The 24,070-nt window shown below is 38.6% G+C and overlaps 1 long non-coding RNA gene across 2 annotated transcripts in view; it reads left to right on the top strand.

Moving 5' to 3' along the window:
- Positions 1 to 24,070, top strand: part of LOC138989179 (uncharacterized) — a 274,790-nt gene that overhangs the window by 150,516 nt on the left and 100,204 nt on the right. The window contains exon 7 of one of the 2 annotated variants that reach the window (XR_011465404.1): positions 9,378 to 9,476. The exons of the other annotated variant lie outside the window; for it this stretch is intronic. This is a non-coding gene — a long non-coding RNA (uncharacterized lncRNA). Of the gene's footprint in view, positions 1 to 9,377; positions 9,477 to 24,070 lie in introns of those variants that run through there. 2 annotated transcript variants of the gene reach the window in all.

Genomic DNA, 24,070 nt, shown 5'->3' with positions numbered 1-24,070 from the left:
CTGAGTACTCGGGATACAATACTCAATATTGAGGATAAAGCAGTGAACACAATGGATTAAAATGCTTATCCTTGGGGAATTTACATTTACTTGGAGAAGATAGAAAATATATGAGATAAATAATATAGAGTACCTTAGAGAGTGATGAGTGTTTGGGAGAGAAAAATAAACTAAGATGAAAATAATAGATGTAGGTGAGGGAAATGAGTCAGGAAGATCCCTTGGAGAATGGTATTGGGACCCACTCCAGTATTCTTGCCTGGAAAAATCCCGTGGACTGAAGAGCCTGGTGGGCTACAGTCCATGGGGTCTCAAGAGTCAGACATAACTGAAATGACTTAACATGGGGGGAAAGCTGTTATAGTCGTTAGCTAAGGTGATCAGGCAATGGCACCCCACTCCAGTACTTTTGCCTAGAAAATCCCATGGACAGAGGAGCCTGGTAGGCTGCAGTCCATGGGGTCGCTAGAGTCAGACACGACTGAGCGACTTCACTTTCACTTTTCACTTTCATGCATTGGAGAAGGAAATGGCAACCCACTCCAGTGTTCTTGCCTGGAGAATCCCAGGGACGGGAAGCCTGGTTGGCTGCCGTCTATGGGGTCGCACAGAGTCGGACACGACTAAAGCGACGCAGCAGCAGCAGCAGCAAGGTGATCAGGGGAGTCACCTTACTGCGAAGATATAAGGGTATGTCAGTGGAGCCAATGGCTAATTTATCAAGTTAAACTAGTTTCCAAATCTTAGTATTTCAGACTGTCTCACAGGCATTTACACATGAATGATGTAAACCTTCTTGTGTAAACCCACATGATCTACCAGATTAGTAGTGACCTATCTGGTTAATGATGATATCAAAGGAGGAAATGTGAGTGTATTTGCTCTTTTGACCAGTCACTCACAATGCACCAGGAATCAACCATGGCTCACCTCATTTCAGATTTTGGGAATTCACTGTTTTGGCTTTTTCATCTAGTCCTAATCTTCTAATACTCTTCTTAACACCCAGAGACTTCAATTGAAAATTATTTTCATAATGTCGTTTGAAATGCATTATCATCAGAAGATATGCCTTCATTTAGGTGCTGACCAAGAAAGTCTTGCCAGGCCTCAATTTCTTCCTAATAGTGTTTTATCTGAGTTTTGGAGGTTGAAAAACACTGTATCAGTATAATATCATTAGCTCAAACTTATGGCCTTCTCTTGCTCCAAATAAAACCATAAAACACTTAGCTATTTTAATTTTTTTCTCAAATCTCAGCTCATCTGAGACCTTAATCTTTCTGATATGAGTCTTTCTAGCCCTACTACTCTCATATTCCATGTTCATTTGTTCATTCATTTATTCATTCATTTGACAATACCTTTTGACTCTTTGCTAGGTTCTTGGCACTGCATTTACCAAGATGATGAGTAAGATGGAGATGGATACTTTGCAATTGTATTTTTTTCTTTTAAAAATATCTTCAGTTACTTTTTTTTTTTTTTTTGGTTTTCTTTCTACTCTTCTCCTTATTTTATCATTTGCAATTGCACTCAAAATTGCATTTTTGAGAACATCATAACACTTTTGAGTCATAATCTCTTTAGGATTCTCATGCCATGAATAATGCATATCTTTTCTCTAAACATTTTGAAGACATTCGCATGGAGTGTACAATTCTTGCTGTCCTCGGAAAAAATAAAATTCAGGATAACATGGTCACTTTCTTTTAAGATTCACATTTCTTTGACTTTACCAGTCTATTCTTGTCCTCAGAAGTAGGTCAAAGGGTCATTTCCTCCATTGTTTCCTTGTTGCTTTAGAGATTAAATTTCATTAATGATATATGAGCATCTGTTGTATAGTTGGCTTTTAGCCAAATAAAATATGTGGGCTATTCATGGATAGTTGAAGACTCATTCACTGGCTAAAGACAGGCACCTCACCTGTCTTGCTCACATCTAATTCCTGCACCATGATGAGTGCTCCATAATGGCCACCATTGTTGTTATTAATACTCTGTGTTGTCTCTTCAGGAAATGAAGATTTCTATGCAGAGGTTAATGTTCTTGACCTTTTTTCACTGTTCCTCTTTTTCTCTTAAAAATGTATTTCTTTTGAGTAAGACAGGTCCTCCTATTATGTTCCAATTTAGAGAGTGATTTCATCACTTGAGATTCAGTTTTATATTCTCATTCATTCAATGGATATTTATTAGGTGCCTAAGAATAGCAATAACAATAACTAAGCTATTGAGCATTAACAATGTGGTAATGCTTTTTAAAGCACTTGCCATGAATTAATAAATTTTATCTTTAATCCAACTGAGACACAGAGATATTAAAAATTTTTCTAAAGTCACAGATTTTAAGAGGAAGAGTGAGGCAGTATTCTGTGTGCTAGAGATTTGGAAAGTGTGGAAAGTGTTAGTCATTCAGTGTGTCCAACTCTTTGCAACCCCAGCAGAGAGCCCGCCAGGCCTCTCTGTCCATGGGATTATCTAGGCAAGAATACTGGAGTGGGTTGCCATTTTCTTCTCTAGGGTGTCTTCCAGATCCAGGGATCAAACCCAGGTCTCCTGAATTACAGGTGGATTCTTTACCATCTGAGCCACCAGAAAGTACGAGAGATTTAGCAATGGACAAGAGTGGAGGAAGTTTTTTTTTCCCTCTTGGGGAATGTACAGTCTAGAGAAGAAAGCAAATGGTAAATAAATATGCAGGATAATTTCAGATGATAGGTACTATGAAGAAAAACACATGGGAATGTGATAGTGACTGGAGGAGAATAATTTTGTAAGATGGTCTAGGAAGGTCTCTCTGGTGAGGTGGCTAACTGTGGATAAGACAGAATACCTTCAGCTGCGAGTGACAAAAAACTGAACACAAAATAGTTTAAACAATAGAAGAAATTGTTGTCTTACAAAAAAAAATGTCTTCAGGTAGAAGGGCTCTAGATTAATTATCAGAGGCTAGTGGGTGTAAGAGAACGTCAGTTCTTATATTCCTGTCTCAGCGTGTGGCCTCTACCTACTACCTTGCTTGCGAGATGGTCACATCACTTCTAGGTGTTCCATCCTCACACTCTTTTAGGCAAAGTCTTGTAGTAAAAAGGGACAGCTTCTTCCTGTAAATCTTGTTTTCTTTTTTTTTTTTTATCAGCAATAAACTCTTTGTTCCCAGCAGACCTCATATTGCAGCTTATTGGCCAAAATTGTGTCACCTCTATGGGAAATGAAATTCCTATGACTGGCCTAGAGCCGAAGACTTAGATTTTTAAATTAAGATTCTACTCCTGGAGCTTGAGTCGTTTTTCTTAAGAATGACCAAAGATGGTGGAAAAAACAAATAAATTAGGGACAAAAGAGGGGCTAGATTTGGACAGGCAACTATCAGTGCCTATAATAAGCTGAGTCCTGAGTAATGAGGAGTCAACCATATGGAGATCTGAAGGAAGAACATTCCAGAGAAGAGAATAGCACATGCAAACCCTTGAGTGTAGGTTCTAGTTCAGTATATTCAAAGAAGAGAAAGATGAGGGATTGGCATACAATGCTAGCAAAGGCAGGGGAATGGGAGGAGGTGAGAAGTGAAATCGTATAGTGTGTAAGAATCCAGACTCAAGACTTTTTTTTTTGAACCTAGCCTCTTGTGCCTTAGGTTTAAATAAAAAACCTGGCACATATTATTTATTTGGCTTTGCACAAATTACCTAACCTATCTGTATCTCAAGTTTCTAATTATACACAATTCATGGAATTATTGAAAGATGTCAAACAAGACATAAAAAAGCAATTTGACCGGAGTCTGAGATGTGTAGGTGCTCAATAAAGATTAGCCATTGCTATCGTATCATTGATTCACAATTCAGATCATGTAGGGTCTCATAGACCATAGTAAGATATTTAAATTTTTTTTCACATTAAATTGTGAAGTCATTGGGGGTATTTTATGCAAGGAGTGAGCTAACATGATCAGAATTTTTATAGTTTTTTTCTGCCATGTATAGATTGGAGTATGGAGAAGGGATTGGGTAGATGCTGGATGGTTAGCAGGATTTTGTAGTAATGTAGATCAGTTGGGTTTGATTGTGGTGAAAGCATTGGAGGACAGGGAAAGGCAGAGCTAGCAGAATTTGTTGACAGCTTATTTTTGAGTTTGTGGTTAAGGGAAATAAGGGTTTCTGAATATTTGACTTAAATTGGGAAAGTGGTGTTACTCTCCATTGAGATAGAGAAGGGGCCCATAGGATTCACAAAATTACCAAAGGGCCCTATGGAACAGAAAGATTAAGAATCTTGCTTTACAGTTCTTTGTGCATGAATCTGTGTTTCCACATTTCTTAAGATAATTTTTCTTTTATCTTTCCTATCTTCTTGGGAACTCGTTTTCCCCCAATTTACATACTTGATCTGATAATAAAACGATTTGTGAAGATGATCTTTGTCAAACTGGTTTACCACAAAGCAGAAGTGAGAACATAATGAATTTAACACTCGTTTGTTGAATACGTCCCAAGCCTTTCAAGGCCCAGCTGTTCAAGTTTAGCAAGTGACTCTCATGAAAAGTGATTTGTAGTTATTTTTGTTTCTCCTATCTTTTTTTTTCCAGCTGTTTGAGCCAATTTTTTCCTGAAGGTGGAAAATGATTTTAATTTCTTTTGTTCCCAGAATCAGTCTGAATGGTGGACAGACCAGTCATTTCAGTGTAGCTCTATTGTATTCCCTTGACATGGTCCAGATGGCCTTCCCTGATGGGTAGATACATGTCCTCTGCCACACTGTCCCTAATGTTGTCCTGTGAGGTTATAATCTACATATGCATCCAGCTTTACACATCACATGGATTTTTCTTTCTACATATTTTACTGAAGATCAATAGCATCTAAAAAGGAAATTCATAAACTTCTTGCAGTTGACTCAATGCAAATGAGTTTTTGCATTTTGACGACAGTAGTAATAACTAAACCAAAGCCTTGTTTATTGTTTATTTTCAAGGACTCTTGTGTTTGTTTGGCCCAGCAAGTATTGTACTTCAAATATATACATATGTATGTAATTATATATATATATGTAATATATATATATATATAGTTGTTCAATATACTTGAAGATGATATCGTTAACATGTCACTTGTAATTGAGCACTTAAATTATTTTTCTAGTCATGATGATGATGACATGGGACTTCCCTGGTAGCTCAGATGGTAAAGAATCTGCCTGCAATGCAGGAGACCCAGGTTCAATCTCTGATCTAAATCACTCCCTTCCATATGTCTTCTTGTGGTGAAAATTACTATGTCAATCAGGACCTCTCTGATTGCAAAATATAGAAACTCACTTGAACTAGTTTTGGCAAGCTTAAAGCTCAAAGAAGACATTTTGAAAAAGCAGGGAGCAATTCCAGGGGTGTCTTAAGGACTGACATTTGAACACTTTTCCTTTCCTTCTCTCATTCCCCCCCCCCTTTTTTTTCCCCTCAGCAGAACATCTCCCACTGACAGTTTGAAGGCTGTATCTTTCCAGTTTCAGCATTAGGAAAAAAAGGATTCTATCTTTCACTTCAACAGGCAAAGTCTTAAAGAAGCACAGTGGTCAGGTTAGGTCAGAAACCCAAAGAATGGTCAAATTGTATTAGTTTTGCCAAATATCAAAATGAATCCACCACAGGTATACAAAACTAATACAATACTGTAAAGTTTAAAAATTAAATTAAAATTAAAAAAAAAAAGAATGGTCAAATTGCTATAAGAAAGGAGTCAAGGCTATGGAGCAAGATAGCCACTCCCAACATGAATCTGAGTGGGTGATAAGACTGGTTCATAAAAGAATGGAGTGATGCTGTTTTCAGGGAAAGAGAACACTACTAGATAAAAAGAAAAAATAAACAGCATGTTTCACCAAAAAAAATGAATTTATGAGATGACCAGTGAGAATCAGAAGTAACTGAACAACCAGGGAACGGAGATTTCCTGGTTCGGAAGTGGCACACACCTCTCCTTAGATTTAGTGCCAGCCAGTTAAACTCACTGGGTTGTTTTCTTAACTAACTTGGATAGATATCTAATTCACAACCAGAACAAGCAATCAAATCCCACTGAATTGTTTTGCCTTCTTGATGTTTTTGTTTTAATCAAAGTCTATTTTTTTCCTCTGTCTTTTATGCTTCAGGGTCTTTCTTTTTCAAGAAGTCACTTAGTATATAACCTATCTGAACTGCTTTGGGAGTTAATCAGTATTTTCTTTGGGTACTAATAACTGGTGGATAGACTAGAACAGAATTACTTGGGATGAATGACAGATGTGTCTAGAAGGGCTTTTATTTGTAGCTCAGTCAGTTCAGTTTCTCAGTCAAGTCTGACTCTTTGCAACCCCATGGACTACAGCACGCCAGGCTTCCCTGGCCACCACTAATTCCTGGAGCTTGCTCAAACTCATGTCCATTGAGTCAGTGATGCCATCCAACCATCTCATCCTCTGTCATCTCCTTCTCCTCCTGCCTTCAATCTTTCCCAGAATTAAGATCTTTTCCAATGAGTCAGTTCTTCACATCAGGTGGCCAAAGTATTGGAGCTTCAGCTTCAGCAGCATCAGTCCTTCCAATGAATATTCAAGACTGATTTCCTTAAGGATTGACTGGTTTGATCTCCTTGCAGTCCAAGGGGCTTGCAAGAGTCTTCTCCAATACCACAGTTCAAAAGCATTAATTCTTTGGCGCTCAGCTTTCTTTACGGTCCAACTCTCCGTCCATCCATACATGACTACTACTGGAAAAACCATAGCTTTGACTAGACGGACGGCAAAGGTAACCCCCAGTTATAGACAAAATGAATTCAGAGAAGGTAAGTAATTTGCCCAAGGCCACACACATCTCATTATCATTTAAACCGATATTGAAATCCGAAGACCATGAAACTTCCCTAGTTTTGTCATTCCCATTGCATCAGGGTTAGTGAAGAAAAAGTGAGAGTAAATTCAATTGTAGCAGATGTGGAGATCAGACTGGATCATCCTAGCTCACTTTGAAGGACACCGGCTGCCATTAGGACTTAGAATACAGGGGCCAGCCTGATAAGGAGGTGGTGAAGGGGCAGGGCCTTGGGCAGAGAGATGCTCGCCTCTGGCGTGCAGGCCCTCAGGTCTGGTAATGTGGTTGGCTGTGTGAAAGAACTCTCAGAGGAGATGGATTCCTCTCTCTTTTCAAGCCAGATCCAATCAGATTCTATTAATACTTATCTGTCTTTCCCAGCAACCCCGTTTTGTTTTGCCACTGCTGCGCCTGCAATTCTTCCCTCTCATTCTCCCTGCTCCCAAATGGCCTCCCTCCAGCCCATCATCACCATAGTGATCTGTCTAAAATGCAGATTGGATCCCATCATGCTCCAGCTTAAAATAGTTCAGTGTCTACCCCTTCCTCCAAGCACACAGAATAAAGTTCACTTTCTTGACCCCGACCTTCCTCTCTGCTGCTTCAATTCCTACCAGCCATTATCCCTGATTTGTTAAGATTTTGAACTGACTTCATCATTAATTTGTCCCTGTAAGAGCCATAGTTCCCTTTGAACTTCCCTGGTGGCTCAATTGATAAAAGAGTCTGCCTGCAATGTGGGAGGTCCCAGTTCAATCCCTGGGTCGGGAAGATCCCCTGGAGGATGAAATGGCAACCCACTCCAGTATTATTGCCTGGAGAATTCCATGGACAGAGGAGCCTGGTGGGCTACAGTCCATGGGGGTCACAGAGAGTTGGACACGACTGAGTGACTAACACTTTCATAATTAAGAACTCCTGGAGGTTAGGGCTACTGAGCCTTATTCATCTTTGCATATCTAATTCTGCATTAATATTTAGTGAGGGCTTCCCAGGTGGTGCTAGTGGTAAAGAACCTCTGGCCAATATAGCAGATGTAAAAGACCTGGAACTAAATCTCTTTTGAATTCAGACTAGGTCTAAAAATCAGAAGAAAGAAACCCATTTAGTGACTATATCAGTGATTTGTAGACAAAATTGTCACCTTGTATTTTACTTCCTTGGTTGTTGGAAACTAGACTCATTGCTATTGAAATAGTATAAACTGCTGATTAAGTAAATGGAATTTGAATTTTGCAATCTGATTTGCAGCTTGAGGGAATATCTTGATTCTTCATGCAAGGGTAAATCCTAACTGCATCTAGACAAAGAATTGTTCTTATTTGGTTTTTGATGTTTTGAAACTACTTGGGTTTTTTTGTTTGTTTGTTTTTTTGTTTTTGTTTTGGTCATTTTGGATGTCTTCTTACACATTTCTTTTCCAGTTTCAGTTTTGAAAAATTGTGCATGGGACCCAAAAAGAGCAATTGTTACAGAGGGGCAGAAGACCAAAAGCCCTGATAAACAGAACAAACCCCTGCTGGAGGACAGATGTAATCCTATTAGAACTGTATCAATGGGAGTTCACTGACTCTGATGTCTGGGGACTTCCCTGGAGCTGGAGAATCCTTTTGCTTTGCTCAGTTTTCAGTTAGAAAGTTAAACCTGAGGCTACCCTTTGCAGTGAAAGAATGAAGATTCTTTTGAGATTGTTAGTGAATATTTTACTTGAGATATATGTGAAATTGGAGACATTTTAGTATAATTTTACTACTCTCAAATCCCTCTTAAAATAGTATCCATTAAAAATTCCTCTGAGTGTCTATATGTAGGGAAGTTAAGAAATCTGGAAAAGCCTAATTTAGTGGGAAAGATTGAGGGCAAGAGAAGAAGGGGGCGGCAGAGGATGAGATGGTAGGATAGCATCACTGACTCAATGGACATGTGTTTGAGCAAACTCCGGGAGACAATGAACGACAGGGAAGCCTGGCGTGCTGCAGTTCATGGGGTCACAAAGAGTCAGATATGACGTAGAGACTGAACAACAACAATTTAGTGGTGATAATTCTTCTCTAGGGAGATTGAATGCAGAGAAGTTCAGCAGTAATCCAAGCTGCACTGTCTTTAAACAGAACGGTTTCTGGTTATAATCAAAGTATTAATATAAAATGAGGATAAACTTTGGAGATGGGGGAAAGTTCTGAGTGTGGATATATCTAAGTATCAACTTCAAAACTCCAGGTATCAGCTTTCCTGTAGCAAGATTGGTTCTGGGTCTTGCCTTCCTGATCCTAATGCAGAGATCCTGCATTGGTCTGGATTCTCTCTGGAACTGGGTGAGGCTGGGTGGTCCTTGTCAAGAATCCATGACTCTAAATTCGATATATATGTGTTAGTATACTGTATTGGTGTTTTTCTTTCTGGCTTACTTCACTCTGTATAATAGGCTCCAGTTTCATCCACCTCATTAGAACTGATTCAAATGTATTCTTTATTTTTTTATTTATTTTTTAAAAATTTTATTTTATTTTTAAATGTATTCTTTTTAGTGGCTGAGTATTCCAAATCCTGAAAGATGATGCTGTGAAAGTGCTGCACTCAATATGCCAGCAAATTTGGAAAACTCAGCAGTGGGCACAGGACTGGAAAAGGTCAGTTTTCATTCCAATCCCAAAGAAAGGCAATGCCAAAGAATGCTCAAACTACCTCACAATTACACTCATCTCACATGCTAGTAAAGTAATGCTCAAAATTCTCCAAGCCAGGCTTTAGCAATATGTGAACTGTGAACTTCCTGATGTTCAAGCTGGTTTTAGAAAAGGCAGAGGAACCAGAGATCAAATTGCCAGCATCTGCTGGGTCATGGAAAAAGCAAGAGAGTTCCAGAAAAACATCTATTTCTGCTTTATTGACTATGCCAAAGCCTTTGACTGTGTGGATCACAATAAACTGTGGAAAATTCTAAAAGAGATGGAAATACCAGACCACTTGATCTGCCTCTTGAGAAATTTGTATGCAGGTCAGGAAGCAACAGTTAGAACTGGACATGGAACAACAGATTGGTTCCAAATAGGAAAAGGAGTCCGTCAAGGCTGTATATTGTCACCCTGTTTATTTAACTTATATGCAGAGTACATCATGAGAAACACTGGACTGGAAGAAATACAAACTGGAATCAAGATTGCTGGGAGAAATATCAATAACCTCAGATATGCAGATGACACCACCCTTATGGCAGAAAGTGAAGAGGAACTAAAAAGCCTCTTGATGAAAGTGAAAGTGGAGAGTGAAAAAGTTGGCTTAAAGCTCAACATTCAGAAAATGAAGATCATGGCATCCGGTCCCACCACTTCATGGGAAATAGATGGGGAAACAGTGGAAACAGTGTCAGACTTTATTTTTCTGGGCTCCAAAATCACTACAGATGGTGACTGCAGCCATGAAATTAAAAGACGCTTCCTTCTTGGAAGGAAAGTTATGACCAACCTAGATAGCATATTCAAAAGCAGAGACATTACTTTGCCAACAAAGGTTCATCTAGTCAAGGCTATGGTTTTTCCTGTGGTCATGTATGGATGTGAGAGTTGGACTGTGAAGAAGGCTGAGCGCCAAAGAATTGATGCTTTTGAACTGTGGTGTTGGAGAAGACTCTTGAGAGTCCCTTGGACTGCAAGAAGATCCAACCAGTCCATTCTGAAGGAGATCAGCCCTGGGATTTCTTTGGAAGGAATGATGCTAAAGCTGAAACTTCAGTACTTTGGCCACCTGATGTGAAGAATTGACTCATTGGAAAAGACTCTGATGCTGGGAGGGATTTGGGGCAAGAGGAGAAGGGGACGACAGAGGATGAGATGGCTGGATGGCATCACTGACTCGATGGACGTGAGTCTGAGTGAACTCCAGGAGTTGGTGATGGACAGGGAGGCCTGGCGTGCTGCGATTCAAGGGGTCGCAAAGAGTCCGACAGGACTGAGCCACTGATCTGATCTGATGGCAGTTCTATTTCCAGTTTTTTAAGGAATCTCCACACTGTTCTCCATAGTGGATGTACTAGTTTGCATTCCCACCAACAGTGTAAGAGGGTTCCCTTTTCTCCACACCCTCCCAGCATTTATTGCTTGTAGACTTTTGGATAGCAGCCATTCTGACTGGTGTGAAATGGTACTTCATTGTGGCTTTGATTTGCATTTATCTGATAAGAGTGATGTTGAGCATCTTTTCATGTGTTTGTTAGCCATCTGTATGTCTTCTTTGGAGAAACATCTATTGAGTTCTTTTGCCCATTTTTTGATTGGGTCATTTATTTTTTTGGAATTGAGCTGTAGGAGTTGCTTGTATATTTTTGAGATTAGTTGTTTGTCAGTTGCTTCATTTGCTATTATTTTCTCCCATTCTGAAGACTGTCTTTTCACCTTGCTTATAGTTTCTTTTGTTGTGCAGAAGCTTTTAATTTTAATTAGATCCCATTTGTTTGTTTTTGCTTTTATATCCAATATTCTGGGAGGTGGGTCATAGAGTATCCTGCTGTGATGTATGTCGGAGAGTGTTTTGCCTATGTTCTCCTCTAAGAGTTTTATAGTTTCTGGTCTTATGTTTAGATCTTTAATCCACTTTGAGTTTATTTTTGTGTATGGTGATAGAAAGTGTTCTAGTTTCATTCTTTTACAAGTGGTTGACCAGTTTTCCCAGCACCACTTGTTAAAGAGATATATGCAATTTAGAAAGATGGTAACGACAACCCTGTATGCGAGACAGCAAAAGAGACACAGATGTATAGAACAGTCTTTAGGACTCTGTGGGAGAGGGAGGTGGGGGATGATTTGGGAGAATGGCATTAAAATATGTATAATATCATATAAGAAACGAATCGCCAGTCCAGGTTCGATGCAGGATACAGGATGCTTGGGGCTGGTGCACTGGGATGACCCAGAGGGATGGTACGGGGAGGGATGTCGGAGGGGGGTTCAGGATGGGGAACATGTGTACACCCGTGGTGGATGCATGTTGATGTAAGGCAAAACCAATACAATATTGTAAAGTAAAAATAATAATAATAATAATAAATTAAAAACATAGCCCAAGCCAAAAAAAAAAAAAAGAATCCATGACTCTGAATGGATAGGAGGCAGAGACTGAGGCCCTCATTTCCAATTCATTGGCTTTCTCTTTCCCCATTGCCTGCACTGTGGCTGGCACACAGGGATACACTATAAAAATTTATTGCATAAATCCTAACTTGCAGTTTCCATCATATATGTAATTCAGAAGACATATAAAGCTTGTTTCATAGAGATGATTTCTGGGAAATTCTTAAAGACACTTCTCCTTCTGGAAGTCCTTCACCATTGGCTCCTGTGATTCATTGTCTTCTAGTTATGAGCATCTTCAAGAACAAGTTCTTGTCCTCAGACTCTCTGGATGTCTTCTGCTCTGATAGGTCCCTCATACTTCAAGGCTGGTAGTACCCAAAGGAAAGTGAAGTCACTCAGTCGTGTCCGACTCTTTGTAACCCCATGGACTGTAGCCTACCAGGATTCTCCATCCATGGGATTTTCTAGGCAAGAATACTGGAGTGGGTTGCCATTCCCTTCTCCAGGAGATCTTCCTGATCCAGGGATTGAACCTAGGTCTCCTGCACTGTAGGCAGATGCTTTACCATCTGAGCCACCAGGAAAGTTGGTAGTACCCAAATCCACCCCTAAATATTTTCCCCTGACACAGTCTTATCTCAACCTGTCTGGTGTAATTTTTACCTGGTTCCCCTCTTCTTGGCCTAGTCTCTGTAGTCCTGGACTCTATTTCTGTTGAATCTCATGTTATTTCTTTTTAAGTATCCAGGCTTAACCTTGGACTCTTTTTTTTTTTAACCCAGTAGACACATATCCCCACATCCAGTCAGTTAATGCATCCTGTCCATCTTCCCTTAGACTCTTTCTCATACTGCATCTTTCCTATTATTTCTCTGTAATCACTCTGCCCAAACCCTCTTGCCTCATTTTTACAGACTATGGATTATTGCAGCCTCCTACAAATTTTTCCTGTCTGCAGTCTTCACCATCCACAAATCATGTGGCATTCTGATGTAGACTCATTTTCCCTAAACAGATTTTCTCAAGTTACCAGCTTGCTGATTTATGTACAATTTTAGGTCCCACTATTTGCCAAAATACTTTGCAAACCACTGACCTCCATTATTCCTGCAAACATTTAAAACTCAATCTTTTTTCCATGACTTGGTTTATGATAAACTTCTTGCCTGGAAACCCTTTCCTTTCCTCTCTGCTACCTGTTAGGGCTTAGTTCAAGCATCTCTGATCACTTTCATGTAGTTTTATGTGACTGTTTCACTCTTCAGTGATCACATCTTTCTGCAGCCTTTAGAAGATGTAATGTTTCAGATGGTTTACTCTTGCTTTTTCTGTAATAATAAGTTCTTTGACTTTAGATATCTTACCTTGCATGTTATTGGTGGTCTCTTTGGTTCAAGCCTAAGGATCTACAACATTCTATGGGCTTCATAAATATACTGTATGCTTTAAAAAATACCACTGGCATATTATTTTGTTTTGTCATTTCTGATTGGCAATCACTAGCTATTTAAAATCCTAAAAGGATACCCACTATTATTTGAAGCTGTTTTGTAATTCTTGTATCCTAGCATATTTTTGGATAGGCTTTCCAAAGGATAAAATGGCTAAAGAGAGAGGATTCCCTCTGTGTTTTAGTTAAAGAAGCTAATGTTAATTCCATCATCCTGACCATAGAGAAAAATTTATTAGAGATGATTTGATATTCAGGAATTTTATTTTATTACTTTTATTTATTTTATAAATAAAATTTATTTTATTTTTTATTTCATTACTTTTATTCTTGGGTTTCTATAGTTGAAAACAAATGAACTCTACTTATTGCTCTCATATCCAGAGTTTTCATCCTTGGTCCCTTAGTAGTTTTGTTGTTGTTTAGTCAGTAATTCACATCCTACTCTTTTGCAACCCCCGGGACTGTAGCCCGCCAGGCTCCTCTGTCCATGGGATTTCCCAGGCAAGAATACTGGAGTGGGTTGCCATTCCCTTCTCCAGGGGATCTTCCTGACCCAGGGATTGAAACATGTCTCCTTCATTGACAGGTGGCTTCTTTACCACTTGAGCCACCAGAGAAGCCCCTCTTAGTAGTAATAATGGCATTGAGTAATAGTGACAGTAAAAGTAGTAGATATAAAAGCATCAGTCGGAATTACAGTAATGTCTACCATTGACATGTGTGTTGTGTACCAGGTACCATGCTAGATATGGTTCACAGAGTATTGCATTTATCTTTATAAAACTCTACAGAGTATTAGTAGTCATCCCTACAATGTCAGTCAACTTGCTCAAGTAACTTTTCTAAGGTCTACAGTTAGTAATTGGTAGGTCTGGAAACCAAGCTCAAATCTGTCTAATTTTAAAGCCAATTCTGGTAATGTTGCTTAACTTACTGAAGTCAATAGGAAGAGGTTAAAAAAAAGCAAACTACAGACTTTTACAAGCATTTGTTGGAGCTTTCTTTCATACTGTGTCTGCCTGAGAGTATCTGATTTCCAAGTTTTCTGAAGTTACTAATCTATGGTCTACACAAGCTTAGAAATTTGAGCAGTTCAGAGATCCAATATAGGAATATCAGCTCTTTAACTCCATTATCCATTTATCAGGTACTTAGGCTTGAATTTTTAAGATACTTCTCTATTTCTGTAAACCAAATGTGTAATAATCTGGAGCTCATTTTTAATCTTGACTTCTGCAATGTGGAATAATAAGTCCACTAAAAAAATTATATGAAAGTCTCAGGCATTCATGATGTCAAGAATTTACTAGTGTTTTTGGAGTAGACAGACCAGGGAACTCGAGTTATTTTATTGAGTTGATCCTAGTTGTAATTGTATCATTTTTGACTTATTTAAGACTTCAGTTAGAACGTGCTCTTGGCAGTGCAGCTGCTGTGTATGTTGGAGAGGTGACGTGTGAAGCTGGTCCATAGTTGAACCACTTGCTGTCTGACAAGTTTGCATTTATTTGTGGTTCATTTGATAGTTCTGTATGATGTGTGCATGATTTGCTCTTGGTACTGACTCAGAAACCAGAAACATTTAACATAGAAATAAGAATATTTTTGCATTGGCCTTTTGGAAGCTTTAAAATTGTTTAGTTGTTTCAAGATTTTGTGCATTTTGTTTTTCACCAGATCACACTGGTTAAGAGCTGAGGGATGTACAGTTATAGAATTAGTGTTTCTCTGATCTCATTTCTCCTTACTATCGTGGAACCTATAATTCCCTTCTAAAGAATCCTCTAGGTACCAACTAGAGAGGGGTGAGTTTTATTTCAATTCCCCTCTATGAGTGTCTCAGAATATTCAAGAGCAGTCTCTTGCTCTAGTGTTGGTACCATGATGGTGGGAGATGATTCTAGAAAACTGCAAATGTGCCTCTTACTGTGCTTGCATTTCTTTGTGGATGCTAAAGTGGCAGCTGTAAGGAAGTCAGAAGCTGTTCTAATCATTCAGAGCTGAGCACTGATGCCCGTACATCATGCCATGTGTCCTACTAAATGGAGAGACTTCTTCTACCTGGTGTACATACTCCCTCATCTCTGCTCAGAGCCATTTGTATTTCCTGATGGCTCACAGACAATTTAGTCACAGTCATTTATAATAGACTTGGGCCAAGTTCATGGGATGTGGGGCTGAGGGCATATCTGAATATCAGTTAGATGCTGTGTTGGAAATTGCTGCTCTTTAGCCTGAAGGTAGGTTCCTTCCCAAGAGCCATTTAGGTCTTTCATGCTAATTAACTGCTGGACAGCAGTTCCAGAATCCCTCAGATTTGCCCTTTGGATATAGCTGAGTCTTACTGCATTTACAAGATAGGTCCAAGCTAATTCAACATGTTATTGTCAGTTAAGCATTTGTGTGGGCAAAAAGTGCATTCCTTTGTGAAACACATTAGTTATTATGTTCCAGTTAGTGCAAGAAGAATCTAAGGTAAATTTGTTTTAAGTGGTCCCCTTCCCTTCTTATCTTCCTCCCTCTTTTCCTTTATTTCTCCCTCCCTTCCTCCTTTTCTCTTTTTCTCCTCTCCTTTCCTTTTTCTGTCCTTTCTTCTTGCATTAACTCAGTTTCCCTGTTGGGAGATGGGTGTGAGCTTTCAATACAAGTAGAGTTTATCTGCCTCAGTTGCACTCACAGTGTTGCTATATTAGAGTTTTTGTGTCCTCTGATTTTTGGTTGGCATCTAGTGATGACATATTATTATTATTTCAACTTTATCACAACTCTACTTCAGAAAAATATACTGCCCATACCCTGCTAGGAAAGTACTGTATTTTTTGTAGGTTAGTGCTACTTTTCAGTTAAGGAAGGGGGGTCCATCCTCATTTTCCATCATGGTTGGATCACAAGACACATTATGCATTCAGACTTTTCTCAAGTTATGAGTGATGTTTGGTATTGTGATACGTTGCATGGTACTTCATCTTCATACAGTCAGGAAAACAGCATTGGAAATCTGAATAGTCTTAAGTTGTGGGATTTTTGAGAATATTTATCTACACGTTTAGAATGTTTCTGACAGTATTGACTTAACTCTACATTTACTATTGAGTAGTGAGCAAACTTCTTGTGGGAAAAGAAACTGTTATTTGTCAGGATACCACTATGGATGCCGATATGCAGTGGGAAGTCCTGCATATCAGCCCTGGGTCATATCAGCCCTGACACTCTTGGAGCTTACAGTGCAGCAGGGAAGGCATTCGCTGAAGACATAAGAGCGAGGACAGAGCTAGAGGATCTAATGGGGGCTTCCCTGGTGGCTCAGTGGTAAAGAATCTTCAAGAGACATGAGTTTGATCCCTGATCTGGTAAGATCCCACATGCTCTGGAGCAACTCAGCCCACGCACCGCAACTATTGAGCCTGTGCTCTAGAGCTCGGGAGCTGCAGCTTCTGAAGCTGTGTGCCTTAAAGCCTGTGCTCCGCGACGAGAAGCCACCGCAATGAGAAGCCCGAGCACTGCAACAAAGAGTAGCCCCTGCTTGCCACAACTGGAGACAAGTTCACCAGCAATGGAGACCCAGCACAGCCAAAAATAAGTAAATAAAAATATATCCAAAAGAATCTAACAGAAAGTTTCTGTCTTCACTGTAAAATCTGAAGAGAGATGCAATGAGAACATATTAATTTCAACATCTAGAGACAAATGTAAATAGTTGTTTACATGGTAGTTGTTAGGTGGAGTACAGAAAGATTTAGAAATAAAATAAAACACTTTGAAGGGGCATCATTCTTGAGCACATTCAAGTATAGCCACCATGGCTCAATTTCAGTTTCCTTTACTAGGAAGGAATACTTAAATTAAAAAAAAAAAAAAACAACAGTCCATGCAGAAGAATATAAAATCTTTGTCTCCTTTTGGACAAATGCCTTACCAAACAGATGGACTTTGTCTAATGCCCTACACTACTAGTTTATTTGTGTGCTTTGGGCCAGAAGAGAAAGCTTTCAAAGATCCACTACTTTTATCATCCACTACATTCAATTCTAGAAGTTTTCACCAGCGTACAGGGAGAAAAGCATCTGTAAGGTCATTGGATTCTGGAATACTTAGACCACACAGATTAATGATCAACACCTTGATACACACCTGGAGGGTAATCATTTTGCAGATTGCAGGCCACAGGTGTGAAGCCAATACAGTACACTAATTAAAATTTTTCTAAGTGATTTTCAAACAAGCTGCAAATATTGTATTTCTTATCAATTTAGTCTACTGCCACTTACATTAATTAAGTAAGATAATATAAAGATTTTGCAAAGCAAACAATACTACACAAATACGAGTTATTAGAATTGGATCCTTGTGCAGGTAATCCATATGGTAATTGTGAGTCTGTTTCAGCCCAGGAAGAAACAACCAGGAGAATAATGATTCCATAGTACAAGTATGCATTTGCTTGATTAATTTAATTTTATGAATTAAATTGGAGCTTCCCAGGTGGCTCAGGGGTAAAGAATCCACCTGCCAATGCAGGTGACACAGGTGGGATCCCTGGGTTGGGAAGATCCCCTAGAAAAGAAAAGGGCAACCTACTCTGACATTCTTGCCTGGGAAATCCTATGGACAGAGGAACCTGATGAGCTATGGTCCCTGGAGTTGCAAAGAGTCAGACACGACTTACTGACTAAACAAATGAAAAAACAAATGAATTAAATTAATCCACCCCCTGCTCATCTCTTTCTTTCTGAAGCTGTGGACTACACCAGTTGCTAGTGACCATAACTGTAAAGTTTTTGTGTCCCAGAATAGACCACATACTATTATTAATTTGGTGATCTAAGAAATACCATGCAATGCATGAGTACATCAAATGAGATTTAGATGAGGCAACTATGTTTCAGAAGCAATCTTTCTCTAATCTCTGTGTTTTCCCTTCTCTGGGGCATAGTCAAGTGGGAAATGTCTTTCTGGGACCTTCTCTATCCAATAGCCTATAAAAGTATTTAACATTATTGTAATAGGCACTGGCTTGGAAATAAAAAAATGGAGTTTGGTGTCCAGGTATGCCAATTATTGATTATGGTCTTTTGATAAGTTATTGGGGCTTTCCAGGTGGTGCTGCTGGTAAAGAACCTGCCTACCAATCAAGAGACATAAGAGATGTGGGTTTGATCCCTGGGTTGGGAAGATTCTCTGGAGGAGAGCATGGCAACTCACTCCAGTATTCTTGCCTAGAGAATCCCATGGACAGAGGAGCCTGGCAGGCTACAGTCCACAGGATCACAAAGAGTCGGACATGACTGAAGCAACTTAGCACACGCATGATAAGTTATTGACCTCTCTGGATGAGTTGATTGCTGTTTATAATGGAAACTGAAAAGGAGCTGCTGGACAGATAGGAGGAAAAGCTAGATAGGATGGTATCCCAGAAGCCCTGTAGATTGTGTCTCCTTGAGAATTATTGAATCCTGAATCCTGGCTTTCCTAAGGATATTAATATCTGCTCTAAGCAATTGTGTCAAATATTGCCCATCAGCTGATGAAACATCAATCAAATGCTTCATCATTGAGAAATAAAGAGATAAATGAGGTGAAATGAGATGGGCATTGCTGGGGAAAAGGAATCCAAAGGAAGTGCTTTTTCCCTCTTTTGGATGTCAGAAATAGCTACATTATCTACTGGGAAGTCATCAAGAAACAAATATGGAATAATTGATGATAATGGAGAGAAAGAGACAAGATACTGGAAAAATATCCTTGAGAAGAATACTAGAGGTAGATTAGATGGGATACAATCTTCAAGAGAAAGTACAAGTCTTAGTCTATACCTTCTACAATTTGTCTTCAAATAAATTATTTTTTTCAGTAAGGGGTAATTTCACTTCCATACTTCTATGGTCCTCATTTCTCATATTTCTCGAATATTTCTACCATTCATTGTGAAAGGGTTACTATTCCTTTAAAACCAGCACTAAGTTTTCTCTCCTTAATGAAGTCTCCTCCAACTGCAGAGACCAAAGATGATGTCTTTCTAGAGACCATCAAGTAGTTCTAAGGACCAGTAAGTAGATGCTACCAGACACCTAAGATGATAACTGAAGTTGGAAATTAATTCAATTTCAGTTATTTGCCAGCTAAGTCAAATAGCATGTCATATTAGTTTATGTGACTTTCATTTTCTGTCACAAGAAAGCTTTTCAAACTTCACTGTTTACATTTAAATTTATTAAATTGGAATAAAATTTATAACTCATTTCTTTAGTCATACCAGTTACATTTTAAGTGCTTATTAGCCGTATACAGATAGTGACTACAGTTTTGGAGAATTCTGATATATAACTTTTCTGTTTATTGGAGGAAATGCTGTTAGACAACACTAGGATCAATTTTGTAATACTGTGGTCCACAGGTATTGTTAAGGTACTTCCCTCTACAATGCTCAAGGTCCCACAGTGATGCATGAACAGACACAGACAGAAAGATGGACACGTAGAAACACAAGGATGATACTAACTGGGATGTGTCTGGAAGCTTCATAGAGAACACTTTTGAGCAGAATTTTTATAAAGAATAAACTTTTGGTTGGGGAAGGGAGAATTCATTCCTAATTGAGGAAATGAACAGCATGAACAAAATATTGGAGAATGCACAAAAGGAAGTTAGTGTGCATAAGCATTCAAGGTGATAGTTTGATCCTCTACAACTAAATTAGTTAAGCAGAAGCGAACAGAAAACAACCTCTACCTCGCCCTCACCCACCACCTCCCCCCCCCAAAAAAAAAGAACGCCTAAACTTTGGGCATTCCCAAAGGAATAGATGGGAAACAAGATGTCACTTATTAGTTGGGTTACTGTCAATGCTTACTGTGTTGAGTTCTGATGAGGCTCATTTGGAATATGCCGTTTATAGTGAAGGCCAATGATAATCTCTCCTGTTTTCTCTGCACAAATGCAAATTTGGGGACATTTCACACTCAGGCCAGCTTTTTAGCAAAGGGAGCTGGAGTGATGCCAGCTTACTTAGGCACACAGGTGAGGAAGGGAGATGAGCTAGGTGGTCAGTCTCAGCAAATGGAAGAAACAGGAAGCAGATAAGTGTGTGTCCATTGATGATGCTCTTTTCCCTCTCACAGTGACATCATCCACTTGTGATCATGACCCTGGCGGTGTTCAAGGAATTTATCAATCTTTTTGTGTATTCAGTAAGCTGGTTGAATATTTTTATAAATCTGTAAAATCTCTTCGTCTAATCTACTTAGGTTTTCTATGTGAGTGGTCATGCAAGCTGAAAAAGGGGGGATTTATTTCTTCTACTTCATTATTTCTAGTTTATTTCTCTTATGCTATATTATTATGTTGACTTGAACATCAATAGAATACTGCATAGCAGAAGTGATAATGCAGAGTTTTTGTTGTTTTTATAGTTGACTTTAAAAGGAATGTTTTCAAAGTTCCATCTTTAAACATAATGCTTGCTATAAAGATCTTTGTAAATACATTTTCTCAGGTTAAGACAGTATTCTTCTAACTATAATTTAACAGTTTTTTAAAAACCAGAAATAAATATCGAGGTTTACCACAGCTTGTGAGCTTTAAAAATATATTTAGGTAGTAAGATGACTTTTCTCCCTTAATCTGTTGATAGGGAAAATTTTGTTGATTGATTTTTCTTATTTCTTAGTCACTCTTGTTTTCCAAGAAAGGATAAAAAATACATGTTTGTGAGCACATTTTTCATATAACCTATTGGATTTGATCTGCAAATGTTTTATTTGGCTACTAATGTATATTTTGTAAGTAAAATTGGTCAATGTGTTTATTTTCTTATACTCTGATATTTTTGATATCTGGACTTGTTGGCCTAATAAAACAAGGTAAATGATTTTTATTATTTTTTTTATTTCTCTAGAACAGCTAGTATAAGATTGGGGTTGTCTGTCTCTTGAAGGCTTGTCCATTATGTTTTTCCAAGTACCTCTTTTTTTATGGTGCTCAAGTAGCTACTTTTATTAAAAAAAAAAAACTATTTTTGTAACTTTAAATATTTTGAGGGGAGAGGATGTGTCAATGTGTGTTTAATCAGCCATACTTATCTTAAATTACTCTTTAAAGAAGATCTGCAATTAAAAATGTAAAAGGAAAAACAGTAGTTTGAGAAGAAAAATTAGTAAATGAGAAAATATGTAGACTAGAGGAAACTTAAATGTGTTTGTGGGAAGATAGAGAAGCCAGAAAGAACAATTACACAAAAGAAAAGAGAGAATCTTAGAAGAAACTAAAGAAGCTTGATATCCCAAGACTAAGGGGGAATTTCATTGAACATGAAAGATGAGGACATGGATTTGGCATGAGTGACACTGGTCAGACACTTTGGCATTGTTTCAGTGAGGTTAAGTTATGGTAAGATTATTATCCATTTAGAGGGAGAACTTTATGTCTGTATTAGGGTTTTGTTTTTGTTTCCAACTCTGATCAGTTTTCCTGACACCAGACAGGTGACTTAAAATTCAATTCAATTCTGACATTTCTACCTGGAGTTAGTGTCAGACCCCACAAGTTAAGCGCTCAGTCCCACAAGACTGCCTCTGCCTCCCCAACCCCTTCAGATGCCGGTCGCAAGCCGAGGGTGTCACCTGTATTCTTAGGTGACTGGATATATACTGGAGGTTCCCACACTCCTCCTTGGTTCAATAATTCGCTAGAATGACTCACAGAACTCAGGAAAACAGTTTATTTACCAGTTTATTATAGAAGGATACCATTTAGGAACAACTAGATAGAAGAGATGCATAGGACAAGGAATGGGGAAGGGGTACAGATCTTCCATGCCCTCTTTAAAAGCACCATTCTCCTAGCATCTCTGTGTGTTCACCAGTAGAAAAGTTCTCTAAACCCATTAGTTAGGATTTTTTACAGTCTTGATTACATAGACATATTTGTTTAAATCATTGGCTGTTGGTTACTGAATTCAGTCTCCAGCCTCTCTCTCTCCCAGGGGGTCAGTAGGTGGACTTGGAAGTTTTAACCTTCTTATCACTTGGTTGCTTCGCCTGGCAATCATCTCTGCATCCCTAGGAGCTATCCAGGAGCCCCCAGCCACTAGTCACTCATTAACATACAAAAAGACACATCATTTCAGAGATTCCTAGAGTTTTTGGAGCTGTGTGCCGGGGAACAGAAAGGGGAGGGCAAAGACCAAATGCAAGAATACCTGTTTTCTTGCTCTTTGCTTTGTCACACTTCACAGATACTGTGATTTTTTAAAAATTAAAAGTTTGTGGTAACCCTATGTCAAGCAAATATATCAGTGCCATTTTTCCAACAGCACTTACTCAGTTCATTTCCCAGTGTCACATTTTGGTAATTCTTGCAATATTTCAACCTTTTTCATTATTGTTATATGTTCTCAGATATAGTTAAATTTTTAGCACTGAAGTATTTTTAAATTAAGGTATGCATATATTTTTAAGGCATTGTGCTATTGCACACTTAATAGACTATAGTACAAAGACCTAACTTTTCTATGCATTAGATAAGCAAAAAATATTCATGTAACTTGCTTTATTGTGATGCTTACTTTATTGTTGTGGTCTGGAACAAAACCTGCAATGTCTCCAAGGGATACCTGTGTATATTTCTTATGTCACAGTGTCAATTTGCACACAGATAACCAGTCTCTCAGGGATGAACTCTACCAAATCAATTCACAATAAATTGGTGCCTAATCCAGAATGCCAGTGTTTTATAATAGAATGTATATAGGTCACAAGGACTGGATGGTGGGATATTTAGCATATTTTCTCTAGATAAGAATGTTCCCTAGAAGTCAGAGGTTAAAGTGTCTGCCTGCAATGCAGGAGACCTAAGTTCGATCCCTGGCTTGGGAAGATCCCCTGAAGAAGGAAATGGCTACCCACTCCAGTATTCTTGCCTGGAGAATCCCATGGACGGAGGAGCCTGGTGGGCTGCAGTCCACAGGGTCTCAAAAAGTCGGACACGACTGAGTGACTTCAGTTTCAGTTAGAAGTCAAATTACAAATAGTACATTGGTTGACGATCACAGAATCAGAATAAAAAGAGTTAATTGGATGATATTCATGGTTACTGAGCTATGGTAACCCAAAGAAGAATGTAGGAATCTATATACCAGGAGAAGTGGCTCATGGAAAGAACCTAAATGTCCATTGATGGATGAACAGATAAAGAAGTTGTGGTATATCTATACAATGGAATACTATTCAGCCATACAAAAGAATGGATTCTTATCACTTGTGACAATATAGAGGACATTGAGGGCATTATGCTAAGTGAAATAAGTCAGACAGAGGAAAATAAACACTGTATGATCTCACTTATATGTGGAATATAAAGACAAACAAAACAAAGAAAAAACAAACTCACAGATATGGAGAACAGATTGGTAGTTGCCAGAGGTAGAGGGTGGGAAAAATGAATTAAGAAGGTGAAAGGTATGAACCTCCAGTTATAAAATAAATAAGTCATTGGTATGTAATTTAAAAAGAAAAAAAAGAAGAGAAAGAGAACTATCTCATTTAGACCTACACATGTTGGGTACAGTTTTATAGTACAGGTCATAGCTGCCCTTAGACATCATTTTTTTATGCTTCATGCTAATTCTTATTTGCACATTAAAACAATCAATGATAAAGAATTTCTACCTCATTTAGCACTATTTCTCCAGCTATAATTCTAG

This window comes from Bos mutus, chromosome 9, assembly GCF_027580195.1.
Source record: "Bos mutus isolate GX-2022 chromosome 9, NWIPB_WYAK_1.1, whole genome shotgun sequence".
Lineage (NCBI taxonomy): Eukaryota > Metazoa > Chordata > Mammalia > Artiodactyla > Bovidae > Bos > Bos mutus.
This window is presented reverse-complemented; position numbering and strand designations above follow the sequence as displayed.